Source organism: Maylandia zebra, linkage group LG6 (assembly GCF_041146795.1).
Source record: "Maylandia zebra isolate NMK-2024a linkage group LG6, Mzebra_GT3a, whole genome shotgun sequence".
Taxonomy (NCBI): domain Eukaryota; kingdom Metazoa; phylum Chordata; class Actinopteri; order Cichliformes; family Cichlidae; genus Maylandia; species Maylandia zebra.
Window position 1 is genome coordinate 36,318,078 of NC_135172.1, and position 18,875 is coordinate 36,336,952.

The following is an 18,875-nucleotide window of genomic DNA, read 5'->3' on the forward strand; positions in this document are numbered from 1 at the left end:
AAAAGTGATTTTTTTTTCTTTTTTTTATCAAGGAACTGGGCAAATTTATGCTTTATCGCCAAGCGATGACAATCAGGAAAAACCTGGAAAAGAAAGCAAGGGATCATTCGGAAAAGGTCTGGGTTGGGAGTTGAACACGCCGAACCACTCAGCCATCGGTTCACCTCATCAAATGGACATTTTAATGCGGCTTTGAGTCTCCGCGCAGCTATATTAGGAAGAAACAGTCCTTGAATAGTTGACTTCTCAACAGTGACTGCAGAGAAAGGTTAATTATTAATATCTTTGCAAGTCGACATAGTGATAAAGCAATGTGCTTTTTGAATTGCATGTTATCTCTGGGTACACTTTGACCTCTTTATTTGTTGCATGTATGCTACATCAAGAATAGATGCACAAATTCAATATTTTACTTAATCAAAGTGTGGTGCAAGCTGATCCAACAGGCAGTATTGAAATTATGTAGATTTATTCATAACATTAGCATGATAAATTAGGAACAAAATGAAGCAGCTACACTTGAATTATTAAGATTATGAAAAATTATAATGAATGCTTTGCTCTTGATGTGACTTGTTTTCCTGATAAACAAAGGCCTCTAATTACCACAGAAACATCTGGGGACTTTGGTAACCTTCATTAATCTTGCCCAATCCCACCATTCATCTCCCTGCAGAGTTTCACATTAGAAAGGATAAGTGCACCAGTGACACTGCATATTAAAGCTTACTAGTTATCAGACACATTCTCTGCGGTTACTTTCTGGCATCTTTCCTCACCTCAGGGATATTGCCCAATAACTGCCTTCTGCTGGTGGCACATCTTCAGATCCCATTGTCTCTTAGTGTTAATTGCAAGATGGTAAACAGTGATTGCAAGCCAATTAACTGCTGCTTTAAACAGAATGTTGTAGTTTCACATACTAAAAACAGGTGATGTAAGAAATTCCATGAAAAAAAAATTCAACATATTTACAGATTTCTATGCCTAATCCCAAAGGCAAGAGCACTTTAAGTTCATCCCTGACATGTATAATAAACATGACATTCAGTCTGGCCTTGAACCACATATATTTCAAGTCTCTTTTCCTCACTTCACATCTATAGTCCATCATATTTTGCTGATTGTCTATGTGTCCAAGGGTTTATTATCTTTGTTTTTGTGCACTTGAGGGTCACTGTAACTCTTTGTGCCTAGGTTTGTGAGTTGGTTCATTGTACATGTGTTCCCCTCATACCTCATCCCTCATACCCTTTTTGTGAACAAAGGGTAGTGGTGTGTGGATATCTCCTTTGACCAGGGGCCAGCTGCCAAAAAACCTGGCTCAGATGAGAAGAAGAGAGCTGGGATATGAGACTGGATCAGACTGGGAGTGATAGAGGGCTATGACCAGGTGTTTGCACGTGTGAGTGTAAAGGAGGTGATGCAGGATTTAAGACAGGTAGTACAGGGCTGAGGAAGACCACTGCTGTCAAATTTCTTTTAAAGTTTCATCATTTGTTTAGTCAGTGTGTGCTTTATAGTGCATTGTGACACATGTGTTTTTGTTATGTGTGTATGCGCTGCTCCCTTTCTGACCTGCAGGATGAGTAGGGGGGAGACTCCAGCTGATTAATGGGCCTGTCGGGTCTCCCATGGTGGCATGTATCCAAACTAAATTTGGCCACTGCTGGCTAGCAGGGTCAGGTGCAGGCAATGGAGACATTAGGGAGGGCCGGCCTCACAGCAGCATCTCTTGAAAACTGCTGCACCGCAGCAGCAGGAGTACCTGGAACCAGCTAAGGCAGGTCATCCCACTGAACTCTTAAAAAGAATTGTTTATAATCTGTGACTGTCGTCAGTAAAACTGCCTGTATTTTCACTTGAAATAACTCAAATAATTTCCAAGAAATGTTCAAAGAGGATGTAGAGATATCACCATATTTAATCGTTGTAAAGAAGTAGATGAACTTTAAAAAAATGTAAAAGTTAAAAAGCTTTTTTAACATTTTTCTCACCTCTTTTATTCTTCGTATTAGGTAAGAAAATGAATTCCTCTAAAGAGCCTGTAAGCAAACTATAAGAACAGAGTAACAATTGAACAGTGTTGCGTGTGATGTGATTCATTACTGTACTGTAACTGCATTGTACAGTAAATATGGCATTTCTTAAAATACAGAGGTTTTATATTATCTGGCAAAATAGAAAGAAGGCATCTGCACAGAAAGCATGCTAACCAGTGCTGGGTGTCACCCGTTACAAAGTAACAGGCATTCCTGCCACAATCAGCTAACTTCAGCTCCAGCCAGAGGAGGAAAATAGCAGAGCAGCTTTTGAGTGGAGTGGAGATATGGACTTTGTTTTAATTGCAAAAAAGGACAATGGTAAAGTGGAAAGTGCATGCTGTATTATACTGCTAACACAATATCAGTTCTTTTCAACTGTCTTCGCAGACAGCATGCTGACACAAAACTAGCCAAGAACCCAGAGTGATTTAAAGGAAGAATCTTTCTTGACAGACCATGATCTTAAACAGCTAACAAAAGCAATGCTGAGCAGTCAGTATCTTCAGTTTCTACCTGTTCATATTTACAAAGTAGAATCAATGAGTGGATCTGAAGTCTCTTTTTGGCTGGTTTTCAGCTTTGCTTTATATTGTGAGTTTTGTGTTCACACATTGTGTCCTCAGTAAGATAGGGATCCGTGTTGGTGTTTAGGACCATTGCCTATAAGTTTGTATTGTTTGCTGGTAATAATGTGACAATGTGTTTCACATCATTTTACAGAGTAACAGTAACGTAATGTAACAAGTAGTTTAACAAATGACTTGACGTAACGTGTAAACTCCACACAGACAGGCCCTGGCCAGATAGTGGAGTCGAACTCAGGACCTTTATGCTGTGAGCCCTTTGAAAAATTGCAGCCATGTGTTAAACATAAAAGGTTGTTAGCAAAATCATTAAAATACTATTTATCTATAGTCAAAATGTATGTGGCTAACCATCGCACACTACTGATAGTAAGTTTTGTTTTGTTTAAAACTGAATATCACTATTTCTGTTTTGTGTCTATTTAGTTTCTGAGTAATAGTTTTGCTTTCCTTTTTTTTTTTATAGTTGTCACTATACGCCACCACATACATCAGAGTTGTATCAAACTGTTCTCCCACTAGGAGCTCAGTCTGAGTGGAGTTTTTTTTTCTCCTCCTCTTACCTCATGTAGTGTATTTTCGTTGTTTTTTTCCTATCAGCCTACCTTCTGACATCTCTGCCCAATGTGATGTTTGTGTAAAGTTGGTCAGAAGGTTCCTTTGTGAGTGCGCATGCGCCATTAGCGTGCTGCCTGCTGTAACCCCTAATTTCCCTCGGGATGAATAAAGTATTCTGATTCTGATTCTGATTATTGCTTTTCTTATTGCTCAGCAAAACAAAAATAAAATAAATAAATAAGAAGTTACGTTCTATTTTGGAAACAGCACAAAGATCTGATATATATATCTATATTTATCTATATCTATCGCTATATATATATATCTTTTACCTCTTAGATGAACAGATGTAGTCAGCTTGAGAGCAAACCTTTGCACACAGGAGCAAATAAAAGGTGTTCACGGTCTTACAAAAGTCACAAAATGCCATTTTGCCCTATTTTATAACTAATAGCTGCTGATGATACAGGCAGCACCGCTAAACTGTAGACATAACCAACAGCATCCTACTCACAACCACATCCATCCTCCACAGTGACATTTCCCTGTCCATCTTGCAGTGCAATCAGCACTATCCATTATGTATTCGCTACTAGGTAACAAGCACAACTTGACCAATTACAACAACAATGGTAGACCCCGCAGCTCATTTTTCTCTGTGTTTTTGCCAGCGCTGTCATGGCGACCTCTACAACGGATGGACGTCAAGACTAGTTGGCAGGTCATCCAAGGTGGGCAATGCGAGTACATAATTACAGCTTGGGAACATTTGCCCTTTGCAAATTGTATGAAATGCATAGTGGCTAATTGGGCCACTCTGGCATTTGTGGAGTTCATGGGGTCATCTTTTATGTGACGGCCATTATCACTAAAGTGATAAGAATGATAGGCCCACTCAGCTCCCCCTGGTTCCTTTGCTGTATCCATAGAAATAACTGAGACTGGGTCAACTTGAGGAAGACATTACATAGTCAGTCATGAAGGTCATAAAATTAAGGCTTTTGCTATGTCCAAAAAAGTCTGTTTTGCTTTGGTATAATGCATTTTTTTAATGGATGAACCATATTCTCTTTAGTTATAGGCTAAGAGGATAAAACTGCAAAATCATCACACCCCAACCCCAATCCGCTATTAATGAACATTGAATGACATTATTTTTTAGTTATTGTGTAGTTTTCTGATTGTGGCATTTAGAGGTTAGAGTTCTCTATTATCAAAAAGTAGATTACTTTACCACTGCATTGTACCTGCTAATCTTTTCAGAGACAATTTACTTTGAATTGGTTCCCTTGGATGATTCAAAGATGTAAGATTAGAGTTTAATAATGTATTTTAGACAAAGAGATAACCTGACTTCATGCAAGTGAAAAGATAACACAAACTGTAAGCTCTTGAAACCTATAACCTTGTGCACTTACACATATTTTTACTGAAAAACTGTCCTTCATCTACCTAAATATCAAGAAACCTTGAGCATTCACAGTGACAATAGCAAACCTCTTCACATTGAGGAACCTCAGCACATTTCATCATGCAAAGGAAAAAAATATCATGTTTTATTATTTTAAAACCTCCTATCTGACAAGGAACTTCTGCCATTCCACCAACACCCCCCAGTTCACAGTGAAGGAAGAATGTGCTAAATCCTCCTCAGGTGGGGGAGTTGGCCCATCAGCCATTGTCAGACTCCATTCTCATACAGACTGATAAATCTCTCTACTTGCATCCACACCCCTACATTAAGTAAAGGTAGCCCCATCTGCTCCCTATTAATTCCCCAGCAGGCGACTTATCACCTCAACCCTAGTGACCCCTTATGCCTCCTACATCCTCCCTGCTTTTCTCCTTTACTCACTTCTTCTTTTACCTCTGTACTCCCTCATTCCTGGACCCTATTCATCTCATCTTCTGCATGTTTTATACACTGCAGTTGAAGAGGTTTGTTGACATTTCATTTTACTGTGCCTTAGAATATGGATTTATACACATGCACACACATGAACACACACAGAATAACCTTTTTGGTAACTGCTAAGCTCTCCAGCAATCCAGCTCCTCCTATGCCCTGGTGGCGGGAGTTCAGCGGACAAGTCTGGTCCTCTAGGTCAATGGCAAATGAGAAACAGAGCTTTAGGATTAGGCAGGAGATAGCTGAGGGTTCAGGAGCCTTTCTCTGGCTTTGATTAGCTCCCTCGCTTGATTAAATGCCCATCGTCAGGGAAAAAAGATGAAAATTGGACGAGGGGAAAAGAAGAGAAGAGGGAGACAGAGTCAAGGCCATTTGTTTTCTCAGCTGGGGCTAGTTCAAGTGGTTGTCTTTTGGAGCCCTCTGGCCCAGGTTCACACACACACACACACACACACACACACACACACACACACACACACACACACACACACACACACACACACACAACACACAACACACACACACACACACACAGAGAGAGAGAGAGAGAGACTCTCTCACATACACATAAAAGCACTGCACATAAACACACACACACACACACACACACACTGAGATTAATATAAATGTCCTGAGGGAGGAGAAAATAAGTCAGAAGGTTGGCTCTCTCAAATCCACCACCTCACTCTCCTACTTTCCAGTCCTATTCCTCACTTACTTGTTTACCCCCTCATCTTTCTCACTCCCACTTTTTCTGTCTTTCTCCCCCAACTGTACTCTGTTCCAGTCTGGTCTGTCATGGTAACCTGACTCCGGCGGCTTCTGACACGATCCAGACCGCTCATAGCCCCTGCCCAACACTTTCACCACCAGAGCCAGACAGTAAAACAACCAGATTACTACCACATGTTCCCCCTCTTTCTTTTCTCTCTCATTTTTTGCCTGATGAAGACCCGGTATGGTCAAAACGCTGCCACTCTTCAGTCATATAAATTTCTGGGAGTTGTAATTCTTCATGTGGACACGAACATTTTTTTTTTACATTGCCTTCTCTCCTTCTTTCATACACAGATGAATGCTGGAAAGCCACACCACCATCGTTGCTAGCAGACTCAGTAGCACTGGTCACACCAAAAACCCCACAGCGAGTTATAGTGACCCAATCTGTGTGGGAAAATTTGCTGGGGGGTGGAGGTTTGTGTGTGTGGACGGTGTTCAGACAGACTAGTTATGATAGTATAGATAATTGTTTCAGACTGGCAGGGTGTGTGTGTATGTGTGTGTGTGTGTGTGTGTTGGAGAGGGCAGAGTGAGAAAAAAAATTAAGATTTAAAAGACAGCCCATTTTTATTCACAGGACACAAACTATTCTTTTCTTTTTTGAAAAATCAACCCCCTGCATCTTCTAAAAAGTGTCCAACATGTCCAAAGTTGCTGGTTGGTGCAATTTACAAAACAACAAGGAAGTGCTCAATCAAATCACAATCCAGAAGATTAGAGTTTGTGTTCAATGTGGGAGCATTTTGTTTGTGTGCTCATCTGCCTTAGATCCCATTCTTAATTCATAGAGTTTTCAGATGTCAGCCCACCCTTTGCAACTTTAACAGCTGAAACTTCTGTAGGTTTAGGAGTGTGTTCATGGGAATCTTTGACCATTTTTCCAGAAGCACATTTGTGAGATCAGACACTGATGTTGGACAAAAAGGCCTTGCTCACAGTCTCTGCTCTAACTCATCCCAAAGATTTTCAGTCAGGTTGAGGATAGGATTCTGTGCAGGCCAGTCAAGTCCTTCCACACCAAACTCACTCTTTCATGTCTTTCATGAACCTAGCTTTGTGCATTGGTGAGCAGACATGTTGGAATGGGAAGGGGCCATCCCCAAACTGTTCCAACATGAAACTATTCAAAATGTCTTGGTATGCTGAAGCATTAAGAGCTTTCACCGGAACAAAGGGGCCACACACTAACCACCACCAACAACCTTTACCCTTGGCACAATGTAGTCCAGACAAGTGCCGTTCTCTTGGCAACCTCCAAACCCATATTCGTTCATCATGACTCCATTGGCAGTGTGCTTTACACGAGTACACACAACACTCTGCATAGAACCAATCTCAAGGCCACACAAATGTCATAGTAAGGAATAATTTGATAATTAAACTGTTTTCCCACAAAGACTTTGAAAAACATTGGGAAAATTAAATTGGGACAGTTTCCAGAGCTGCTCACATTAGTAGGAGATGCATTGAGATCACTACTGAAAATCCTCTTATTGGTACCACAAGAATTCTCTTTGGGAAGAGCATGTAAGGTTCATTTCTTGTTATTATGTCATAAAATGAATGTTGCATTTCTGTTGTGTTTACATCATATTTGTCTCCATCTAATATTTTATTAATGCTGCGATACAGGTCCAGAGTTGTAAAATCCAGAGTCTGTAAGTATAGCAGTTGTACTGATAAGCCTTTAAATGAAAGCATCTGCTACTCGAACTTGGCAGCATTTTATCACTGGTATCCTAGTCAGTACAATCCCACCAAAACAACCACTGCATTGTTTTATCACATGGCTGATTTTAGTTTAAATGTTACTTTACTCAACCGTTTGGGGAGGCATTGTTGGCTGTCTCTGGGGTTTGTTACATAGAGAAGAAATTAGCGTGATTTTTCTGCACTGAGATGACAGACCGGCCTGGGCTGCGCACTTGGTGGTCAGAGTTGTAAGGTTAGTTTATATAAACCTTACAAATGGAAGAGCTGGAAGATAGGAAAGCGTTGTAATATTGAGTTGTGTATGAATGAATGACTTGACTGGTATTCTTTAGAGTTACGTGGAATTACATTGGTTCACATATACGTCCTACTCTTGCACTAAACCCAAACTCTAGAAGTATTAAATTAAGAAGTCGTGGCATGTTATTGTGGAGATTTCAAAGTGCACTTTGAGCTAAGGTACAAAGTAAAAAAAACGAACTAATTACTTTTTTATGGAATAATATGTAATGATAATCTCCATGTGCAATTCTGCAAGTTCCACCCACTGCATATAACATATTTATTCCCATTTTTAGGTCTGTTATATTTATTTTTCTCTTAAACATTTTAACAAAATAATTGAACATGACTCTTATCTTTATGCTGTAACTACTTGAAAAAAAAGCAACTAACAGTCCAAAGGTACGAGTGAAAGCATTGAAGAGTTCATCTTGTACAGAAACTACAACACTGCCTGATATTCATAGAGTTATCGTTAAAGAGTTGTGGTCCCCTTTTGACTTTGCACCTGCAAAATGATCCCTCCCTCCTCCGCACTTTGTGGCAGGCGCCGCCTTGGTCATTCTGCATGCCCAGGCACATTATCAACTTGCAATTACACTCAAACACTCTGTTCAACTCGCCCAAATGAACCAGCTGGTGATACAGCAACACTGCTTTACAAACACACTGACTACTTGCATATTCTTAAATAAGAGGTCTTCCTATCACAAATAACCCTAATATGAACTTAATGCAGAGTAATGAATCTGTTGGAGCTTCATTCCACCATACTGGAAAGTTAATAAAACAATATTGCAATTGGTAGGGAAAGAGAGCTCTGTGGACCAAGCTTTAGATTAGGCCCCTAATGGCTCTGAAGCCGGAGGCTAAATTGAAATGTAAAACCCAGAGCGAGACCCTAATTCACCCTTATCTGTGTGAGTGACGAGCCTGCCTCCCCCGACTGAGATTGGGGCCATTGAGTTGGATGAACTGCAATTTGCTTTGTTAGAGGTAGGTGTATATGCATGCACGGCCCAAATCACAGTATGGAGCTATAGAAAGCGTGTTTGGAATGCATTGCAATAAATGAAAAAGGTTCAAAGGCTCCCCCTCTTCTTTTTCTGTCTCTCTTTCTTTGCACTCCTCTGTGAAGTGAATCTGAAGCAGATACTGGGTTACAATGCAACACCAAAGGAAAAGCAACTCAGTATGTTCAGATACAAGTGGTGAATTCAGTATTTTGAATAGATGGCGTCCATAATCAAATACTAAAAAAGTATTAAGGTGTTTGCTGGAAATTGTGGAAACGAGAGTTACCATTTTTGACAACATGCTGCAGGACTTTTGTGACCCTGGACTGGTTGCACTATAACACACAAAACAACAGCACACCTCCTCCTCCATATCTCTTCCTATATGCTCAGTCAACAGGCCAGTCGTCCACCTGTTCCCAATATGGTACCTCAGTAAAATCTCTCTCTTTCACCTCCACTTCCTAGTCTCTCTATTTTTCATGCTCATTCCTTCCTCTCCTATACCCTTAATAACCTTCTTTTTTCTTATCTCCCCTCATTTTTGCCACCACTGGTGCTTCCATCGCTGGCCGTTCATCACCCTGATCAAATCTAGCAGCTGAAAAACCGCTCACTGCCACTCCATGAGTTTTTATTTTTTATTTTTTTAAACTCCCTGGACTCATTTGCATATGCGTCCAGTTAATTAGCGTGGGGGGCGCAGGTGTGTGGTGATAATCATTATTAAACATGACAGTCACCTGTGACCGTACTGCCCTCCTCAACCCTACACATATAAACACTCACGCACACTCAAACACACACTGCCTCTGCAGCATTATCTTAACAACAGGGAGCATCGCTGAGAATAGCCACTGATGATATACTTTCCTATTTCTATTTAATGCGTATTTCTACATATGCATTCACTTTTTCAGCAGTTATGTCTACAGCACAGGTTCAAGACAAGATGAGCAGGTTGTGGATAAGCTGGCTTCTTCTCAGCTAATTCTGTGCTCAGGTTCTTTTGGCTGCAACGTCTGAAAAGTTTTTAAAATAATTATGAAAGAAGAAGTAAGTAGATAGACTCTGTGTGTTGGCCTGTTGACATCACTGGGACTTCTGGTTCCTTTACTCCATTTGCCAGGCCAAGATTTTTGCCAGAATCAGCATGCATAGCACTGTTGCATGCAAATTTACATTTTTACTTGTGTGCGTGTTTTCTTGTATGTGTGGATTTTGCTTTAACTCCGAAGGCATGTGTAAATGGGTGTGAATAATACACACCTGATGATGAGCTTATATTGTGGAAATCTGATGAGATGGGGGTCGGCGTACATTAGTAGTTACAGTATAGTAGTTATAAATGTTTATAAATACCCTGTATATTCATGGAATTTTAGGATTATCTTGTAGTCCCTTTATTTTGACATAAATAAAAAATTAGCTTATTGTAAATTAAGATATTGGACATCCAGACAAAAATAACATACCACTACAGTGACTACATGATTATATAAACAGCTATTTTTGGTGATATTATTAATGCAAATTTTAAGAAAGCTCTGATACACGCAAGCAAAGAATATTCTACTCAATCTTTGTATTTTTATGAGATTACAAATCAATCATATGAATGCATGACAGACATCAGTACATGTTTTCTCTAAATAGACCTGTGTCACCCTCTGCTGTACGATTGTAAAAAGTGCAGTGCATTGGTGCTCAGTGTCTTGGGACATTTTTATTAACAATTTATCTTAATTTTTACCTAAATTTAACAAGTTTTTGAAAGCTTTGCACTCACGCTGCTCACACCATAGTAAGAGGGTCCTTCTAATTCATCCGTCATCCCCGAAACCTCAGCAATAAATGTATGGTGAAAAACAGAACGGGCAACTGGAGCATGTGTTTTTTTTTATATTTGGTATGTTGTCTTCATACTCGTTTCAGTTAAATACAGAGTTTAAATAATTTGAAAATCATTGTGTTTTGTCGAATTTACATTTTGTTTAGACTTTTGTAAACAGGCTTGCACAATAATTGCAATAAGGAATTGAACACAATAAATGGGCCATTAATATTTGTGGGGTTTTATATATATTTTGATATTCTGGACGAATCTGAATGAATAAGGTCATTAAGCTTGGCTGCATGATATGGTAAAACTTGTTTCTACATGTATGCATGAAGATATTTTTGAGTAATCGCTTCCACACCGTGTACTTTTGAACAAAACAATAAACTATGACAGTAAAACAAACGCATAAAGTCCAAAAACTACAACTCATGATGCTCCTGACAAGGCATTAACTATCAGACTCATCCTTCAGCATGGCTGTCCAGGAGCCACTTACAGGTGAGTAGCGGCTTTTTAAAAGATCCACCCATCCATTAAAGTTGCATACACTTTGGATAGCTCACCAGCCAGTGTGGCTTACACCAAAACACTGAATAGATTTGATTTTTCTGTATCACACATTTTCCAGTAAAGTACATGATGTTACAACAATTTTCTCACTCACATTACCTCTGCTATTCAAATGAGACTTAATGGGTTTTTTCTGTAAATTAACTGTAGGAACTCAGATATTTAGAAATGAAATGTAACCCAAGATTTGGTCCCAAGCTCTGATTTTTTTTTTTTCTGTCTGGGATTCTTAGTTCTCTGTTAGGAAAATTAAGGGAGAACTTGGAACAATCGATGGGAGCACGTTTTTAGCCTAATTTTTATCTTTAATTTTTGGAATGATTTACAATTTAGCTATCAATGGGATGGTGATATGATGATTTACTTACTGTTCTTACATCATTTTGTTTTTCTCAGTGAATTACTATACAAAATATAACATAATCTGAGTCTTTTGAATGACTTTAAATTCTTGTTTCATAGTTTTTATCTAATCAGTTCTTTGTCACGTTTATTACTTTTTGCATTTTAAATATTTTGGATCTTTAGTTCATAGTTCTCTCTAATACAGTTTCTCTTTCTTCAGTTGTTATGTACTTCCTGTTTTACCGAGATAGTTCATTGTCTCCTGTGTCTTGTGTTTAATTTTACTACCTTTGCCTCATTCCCCATATTAGTTTCAGCTGTTGCTCCCAGTGTTCCTATTTTTACACTTTTCCTTGTTTACGCTTTGGCCCTTGTGTTCCCATGTTTCCCATTTCATGTCTGTCAGTCGTTCAGGTTTTTCTTTCAGTTTTACTTTAAAAGCTTTTATTCTGTGCCCTGTTAGTTTTTATTTTCTATCGTGTCTGTTCCCTGATTGTTATCACCTACTGAATGTATGCGCCAGTATCTTGTTCACACTACTGTGTCTAATCTATAATCAGCCCTTTGTGTGTGTATGTGTATATAGCCGAGTCATCTTTCTTGTGTCCTTCATCAAGTTGTATGTTCTCCTTTCTGATAGCTTTGTCTCTTTTTGGATTTGTTCCCCACCCCTTGTGCTTTTGTTACCTCTTTATTTTTATGAGTCCTATGTCTCAGCCACAGTGAGGGTTTGCTTTTATTTGAGGCTCATGAATCTCATGTGCATGTGGTAATAAGACTTAATAGTGTCATGCCATTTATTAATGTCTGCAGCAGTTGTATCCCTCTTATTCACTGATGCGTGTGTACACATTATTCAAGCACAACTGCACTGTATCAAATGTTGCACAATTTACTAGCCCTAAAAGGTAATTGGATTAAAATGGCATGTCATATTAAAGTACAGTTTAAGAACTTAATTTGAGATTAACCAATCACTTAAATCTGATACAGATGTTAATAAGTGTTACATGTCACGATAAGTGGCTCTGTTGTTGTTTTTTGGTTGCTCTTGTCTTTCAGGTGTCAAGCCTCCATCCATTGGCCCATTCAAAGTTAATTGGCACGTAGGCACAGTAGGCCAATCACTCGCCAGGGATCATTACAAAACGCCACCTCCCAGGTGAGCTGGGCCTGCTTCAAACAATAAGCAATAAAAAGTATGTCATGGGTTTCATTTTCCTTTTTTCCCCCTTTTTTAACATCTCTTTTTGTTAGACTTTCAATCTTAAGGATCTCCCTGTAGAAATGAAAATCTATAAATGTAAGAAAAAAGTGCAAGTAATTCTGGAAAGTAATCTAAATAAGTAGTCTTGTTTAATAACTTGTTAACCTAAATGTTGTTCTTTATAGACACAAAACTATTACTTGTATTATTTTTTTTTTATTACATCATAATTATCCATTTAATAGTGCTTCTGATTGGAAAGTAACATGCCCCAAATGTGATACACTGACACTATCAAATCTGACACTATATAAATCCATGATTTCTGCAGCTGTGCTTGCCGTTCTGCATCCACTAGATGGCAGCAAGTTTATTTCAACACTACTATGCCCGTATAACCCAGGGGAAAAACTGATCTCCCTCTGAACGGCCCCATATGGCTGATCCTGCTTAGCTAATGTCTCCCAGGAACGGTAGTGCATGTCACTTCATGACAAACCTTAAATGGAAAATAACATTGCAATGACCTCTGTCCTCACGAGTTTTGTCATTTTTATCAATAAGAAAAATAGAAACAATTTGACTTATTTGAAAAGAAAATTAACATTAACGTGTTTATGCCTGCACACATAAGAGTGATGCAAAGTGTGACATTAGGAGGGTATTGTTGTATGTAAAACTCTTACCCCACATGTATACACATAAACATGTACAGCAGGAGCATATGCACTCCCATCTGGCGATGGAGGCTTGATGGATCTGTTCATATGCAGTGTAATGTAGATGTATAAAAAATAGAAGAACACAGTAGTGACGTGTGTGTGGCAGTTGGGCAGTTTGAAGAGAGGCACACAGGGGGGCAAAATGGTTTAGGGCTTTGTTAATTATTAAGGAAGCAGCATTTGTTGTCGTGCCTTAGTCAGCGCTGTGTTGCTTAATCCCACCCTCCACACAAACAAATTTTCAGTATAGGTGCTTTAAATTCCATCAGCGATGTGGAGTAATTTGTCACAATTTTACTGTCTGGTTTAATGTGTGTGTGCTGGAATGCTGCAGCTTTACACAACCCGAAATGCCCAAGTGGGATATAAAACTGAACAGAGATAGTTTTGTTTAAGGTAAATAGCGAGTCAGTGAGAAACTTCAGTTTGCAATAGGTATGTAGTCAATTAAGTATGTCCTTTAGTTACTGTGTTTTAACTGATTCTGTTACAAAAGGGAATGTGAATCTGTGAGTAACTTTTAGAAGGCAAACGTACCTGTAAGAAAAAAGGGAGAGTGCCAAAAAGGAGAGTGAAGAAAAGACTGGACATGCTATGCATCCTAATTTCTTTGTTAATCCTTTGCAGAGAAAATAAAATAGTAGTTGGCATGGGGAAGTATCATTTTTCAGTGCCTTAAGGTGTGTGAAAGGCCTGACAACCAGGAACAGTGTGTGTGTGAGAGAGACAGAGAGATCTGTGTATGCATGCTGGTGCAACATGTTCTTTGATCTTTTCTTAGCCCTGCTCACTTGGCCCCAGGCCGCTTTTGTATTGATGGAAAATTGAGGTTAGGCCTAACTGGACAGTTCTAGGTGAAGAGTAGCAGAGGTGGGAAGGTGACATACTCTGTGCTTTGGCTGATTTTTGTGACTTGGAAGAAGGTCAAAGGAAGGTCATGTTTTCCACTGGAAGACAAATCGAAGCAGTTTGCATTATTAAGAGTTATGGTCCCTGTCGGTGAGATCTGGAGGACGTGAGGTCTGTTCATCATCCTTGAAGTTTGATTGGATACACATGATGTATACAGTCATCCTCGCACAGATTGTTCAGTAGCTGATGTTGGATCAGACCATATATCACTTTTTGAAATGCATGCTTTGTATCTTGAACAGCTCAAGCTTATCCAGTGCCCACGGTGAGCTGTGTTACAGAAAAAAAAGGCTTTAGCGTAATTTCTCAAGACATCAAATTTTAGCTGGTGGGTGTATGTGTGTGTTGGTGTTAATTACATCTGTCTCTCATCCCTGTCAACTTTTCAGTCTATGCTGTAATCATGAAAACAGGGTCTTTCATTTTCCAGGTGGCGCTTAGTGCAATGATAACATAAGTGCCTGTTTAACTCAAGGCATGTACATCCCTGTGTCATCATCTCTCCCATAGAACTGTATAGTCAAGAAAACATCTGAGAACTTTGAATAAATCTATTGTAATGATCAAAGAGAGCATGCATTGCCTAACCTTGAAATAAAATCCACTGGTTTACATTCTTGATTTTCCTGCACTGCATATCTCCTTCAAAGGTTTATGAGATTGGTCCTCTTTTATAAGTCAACATAGTTAGCATGAAGGCTAAAATTAGAAGTCATCAGGTACTTCACTGTCTAGGAAAATGCATTTGTTACTTTGTAACTTATATAAATCCCACATCAAGAAATTTGCAATTTTTTGACATTTAAAACTGTTTACCTGTAAGTCTTCATTTGTTACTCTGGTAAATAAAGAAACTTAATTTAGCATAATTTCTTCCCTAAGTCAAAAAGAAAGGAAACATAAAGAAAAATAGAAAGGCAGTATAGAGCTTTTGGAGGTAACTGCAGGTGGAGTAGGCAGATAAAAAGATTCTGACAACATATCCATATCTACTTATGGTGTGAAACTAATGGAGACAAAAACAGATTCCTTCTCTCCCCAACTGACCTTGGTGGCAGCTGAGCTGAGACTCGAGGGTAGAAACCCAAATAACCCAGCCATGAAAATAAAAATCAATGCAGGAAGCAGATCTGTTGCCAGAAGGTAGTCCTCCAAGGTCAACAGCCCCGGCCGGCTGGCTATCACATTCAGCTTTCCACCCAGTTGCACAGATGTAGACAAACAGCAGACATGGAAAGAAAAATGCCCACAACAATATTCACTCCATGTCAGATCAGCATTTAGCTTGTTTCTAGAAAGAAGTTGTTTAAAGTTGAATCCATTTTCTGTTCACCTGCTGGGATGCGTAGTTCCTTTTTCTTGTAATGATACCACAGCTAAATAGTCCACTCATAATTCACTCATAGCTTAATTCTTTACCAGTCAGATCAAACTGGCTAGTGAGTCTGACTGAAGAAATAACCATTACCCAGAATAAACTTTTTATTTAGTGTCCTTATTAAATTTGGCAGTGTAGTATGTCATTTATTCTTCCCTTTTGCCTCATTTATAGGTCAGTATTAAAACATGTAATGGTTTCAGACCTAGGTTAGACCGTTTTCAAGGAAGATATGTTGACCATAAACTGTACATTAAAGTGGATAACACATCACCACCTGCTCCCTCTGCACAGAAGTGAAGCCTTAGGTTCTGGTTGAATAGTCTCCTCTGCTTAGGAAGCCTCCTAACTGAGTGAAATGACCCAGAAGTATCTAAGTGGCAGTCTTGACAAGAGGTTGTCAAACTTTCTAAATGCTAAAGAAGGGTTTCCGGTGCTTCCTTCCTTATCTCTTTTAACACGGGAAGAACCATCTTTTGTCAAAGGACAGGTGATAATGCTATCCCACAGTTCCCTCAGGTTGCAGCCTTTCAAAGTTTCATATTATGCAGTTGTCAACAACACCACCATTGCATACGTAGTGTAAGGGGACTTGGAACGTCTCAGCATTGTGAATATCTAATGAATTCACCCTTACCTAAACCTCATGACATTTTTCATCAGCATCAAGAAAAACAGTTTAGCTAAAGACTCAGAATGCATTTTTTTTTTCACCTCAACTGCAATCTAAATATTATGCAAATTATAATAAGAAATTTACAATCAGAGTCTGCACAAAAGTAAAAAGTAAAACTGGTGGAGCCCCTGCTTACTGTTGCAATAACAATAAAATAAACTGACCTTTCTCAGCTGGATTTACAAAGTAAAGGTAGCCCCTTTACTCAGCTGTTGCGCAGTTTAATTAGTAAATCTGTCTGAGCTCAGTTACATCTGGTTACACCATTTCTTCGCATTGCTCACTGTACTGACATACACTGGAAACCAAATAGAGCTATTATTAATGATGCACTCCTAATCTTTTCCTGCCTGTTAGCCTGCTGATCAAAACGTGTTGCAGAGTGGGGCTACATGTAGCTTTACAACTGACAGGAATCCAACAGGAGAGAGTGACAGATTTCTCTTAGGCTTAATTACAGTAATCCTGACTTAACGTTTTACTTTGTTGTTTCATTTAAAATTACTATCCATGGATCAGTTTTATGATGTTGGAACAGAAGGTTTTAATTCAGGCAAATTGGCTACAATCTAAACTCAAAGAAATGATGTTGTTAAACAATATTATGTTCTGCTTTAATCACCAGTTTTGCTTCACCCATTGTTTCTCGAGCAATTAACAGCCTCTCGGAGGAAACCTATGGAAGACTCTTAAAACATGATGAGTGAAAGCTTCTGTCACCAGTTATTTCAGTAATTATTGAAGGTCATGTTAAGGCCACAGGAGTAATTAGTTTGGGTTATGGTTAAACTAGAGAAGCAGATCACCTAAATTGAAGGTGGGAATAAGAGGATGGAGTCTGCGTGTAGAAAATAATAGGATTTATTGTGGCGAGAGTCCCAAGGAGATTCCCGCATAAGTATTTGGAGACTTTTATCAGAAAAGAACACCATTCCTACTTATTTACTTAGTAGGAGAAAAAAACACTTTCAAAATCCTGTTTGCTCTTGAGGCACAGGTGCTTGATATTTGTCATGCGTCTATGTGCCCAGTTTACAGAAGCCTCATAAACAGACTAGAATATCTTTCTAGGGAGTGGTTAAGGCAGAGATAGTAATAGTAACATTTCTTTAAAGTGGCTTAATAGACATGGAACTTGATAGAGTTTTGTTAGTGTCATTTAAATTGTCTCTCAAAAAAATCAACTCCAATTTAAAGGCCTGTCCCAATCTACTTGCTTGGTTTCTCTGAAGTACCCGTTTAAAAGTTCATCCAATTTAGCGGTTCGGTTTGTTGGAAGCCTCACAGATAAGGTCAGGGAGCGAGTATTAAATACAGTGTTTAGGTTTGTGCAGCGCTTGAGCGTTCACAGCTGTCAGAGCATAAGTAAAGAGAAGAAGCTCTCTGTAGCGTGTATCTCTTTTAAAAATGCTCTTCTTCAGGAAAATACATTTTCATTCATTTGTGATAAAAAAAAAATTGTTTGAATTAATGCAAAAATTATTTAACAACATTACTAACAAATGAATGCCGTATCTATGCTGCTGTTTAACCATACCCTGACAACACGAAATGGATTTCAAAAACCTAATTTCTGGAGGTGAGGCAGGCAACTCACTGAGGTCCAGTGCAGCTTTGTGGAGCACTTGAGCACTCAGCTCTTTTCAGTGAGCTCAGGCCCTTAATTACTTCATAAAGGTCAAGACGGGCAGCCATGAATATGCTTATCCACCACCATCTTTGGATGCTGCACAGGTGAGCACTCGAAGCTGACAATCAATCATAGGTCACACGGGACAGGCTCCTAAGTTCCTGCTCACCACATCAACCCCATAAACCACGATTTTACAGCAATGTCTGAGTGAGGAGAGACGTCACTCCTCCAGGCTGCAGTGAGTATAATTTCTGATGCGGTGTGGACCTCTTGATTTATATCAGCACATTAGCTTAGCGCTTGAAATAATTTTTGCAGTCAGGTGACAGCTAACAGAAGAATATGGTAATGGGCCAGTATTAGCAGCAGGTTTCCTTACTCTGCCTTGTAATTTCAAAACAAATTCTACGTTTAAAAAACACATACACTGTTGTTCACATGGTATATTGATGTTTCACTGAGTACAGCTCCATTTTCAGTGTGAATGCTGAATACAAAGTAAAACCATTTATTACCCATGCCAAAGCATTGCTCAAGAGATGGCACTGTCGACTGTTCTGTCTGTTGCTTGATCCAACGCTTTGGCTCAGTATGACGCAGACTCAACAACAGCTTGATGGCTTGCTTCAGCAGTGGCAGTAGTACACACATTTATGGTTCCTAAATAGTAAATCTAAGGCTCTAGCCACATTGCAAATGCAA